The 1,156-nt window shown below is 41.4% G+C and overlaps 1 non-coding gene across 1 annotated transcript; it reads left to right on the forward strand.

The window, feature by feature from the left end:
• The first annotated feature begins 687 nt into the window (after nt 1–687).
• TRNAE-CUC (transfer RNA glutamic acid (anticodon CUC)) lies at nt 688–760 on the forward strand. The gene has a single exon. It is a non-coding gene; the product is annotated as a tRNA-Glu (tRNA).
• The last annotated feature ends 396 nt before the right edge of the window (nt 761–1,156 follow it).

Genomic DNA, 1,156 nt, shown 5'->3' on the forward strand with positions numbered 1-1,156 from the left:
AAGAAGAAAACTCGAATCTATTGAGCCCGATGCCAAGCGTGTATGTGTTAAGTTGCTTCAGTCATGTCCCACTTTGTGACCCTATGGACCATGGCCTGCCAGCCTCTTCTGTCCATGGGATTCTCCAGGCAAGAATACTAGAGTGGATTGCCATGAACCCAAGTTGCTTACATCTCATGCATTGGCAGGAGGGCTCTTTACCACTAGCGCCACCTGGGGAGCCCAATAATACTTTACATTTTATAGTATTTTCTCATTTTTATCCCCATAATAGTCACATCTGCCTGCCTCTAAAGCTCATGCTCTTTTTGCTCAAAAATGCTGTCACCTGCTTTTACAGATGTGTCTGAGGGACAGTTTTTCAGTGTTAACAGAAAATGCATTTTGAGTTTAAATCACTGGCTTATGAATAGATGTAGATGGTCAGGACAGATCTGGGTGGGAATGCTACTGAAAAACAAAAAAACATGTTCATGGGGAACTTCGTGCTAAACCATTTGTAGATGACCTCCTTCTGGGTTGGGGTTTCATATGTAGCAGAGCAGCTCCCTGGCTGTGATCTATTGAAAGTCAGCCCTCGACAGAAGGGTTTCTAAAAAAGGAAAGAAAAAGAAGCGGGGGGAGGGAGAAAAATAAATAATAAATAATAAATAATAGAAAGAAGAAAAAAAAAGAAAACAGAAGGCATTTCTGGTGGTCCAGTGGTTAGGACTCTGCACTCTCATTGCGGAGGATCCAGGTTCAAACCCTGGTTGGAAAGCTAAGATTCTACAAGCTGTGTGGTGTGGTAAAAAAACAAAGCAAGCAAACAAAACACAGAAGGGGGAGTACACAGGACATATAAATAAATCAAGAGCAACATTACCTGAGAAAATGCAGATACCCTGAACTCTAGAAAAGAAACAAAAATAATAGCTGAGAATCAAAGCAAGGCCTGAGGCCAGAATGTACCAAAACACAGGGCAAACTGGATCAGCTTAGGCTGAACTGTCCATGGAGAATGAATTGAAAACAGTTGAAAATATATCAAAGAGCAGAATGTGGGGTGGATGAAGCCTGTTGATTCATGATTTAAAATCTCAGAATACAGCACACCTCCCCAGACTGGGGACAGCTTCTTAAAGATCATTTATCAGGCCGTACAAATTAAACTAAA

This window comes from Ovis aries, chromosome 8 (genome assembly GCF_016772045.2).
Source record: "Ovis aries strain OAR_USU_Benz2616 breed Rambouillet chromosome 8, ARS-UI_Ramb_v3.0, whole genome shotgun sequence".
In the NCBI taxonomy this organism is placed as follows: Eukaryota; Metazoa; Chordata; class Mammalia; order Artiodactyla; family Bovidae; genus Ovis; species Ovis aries.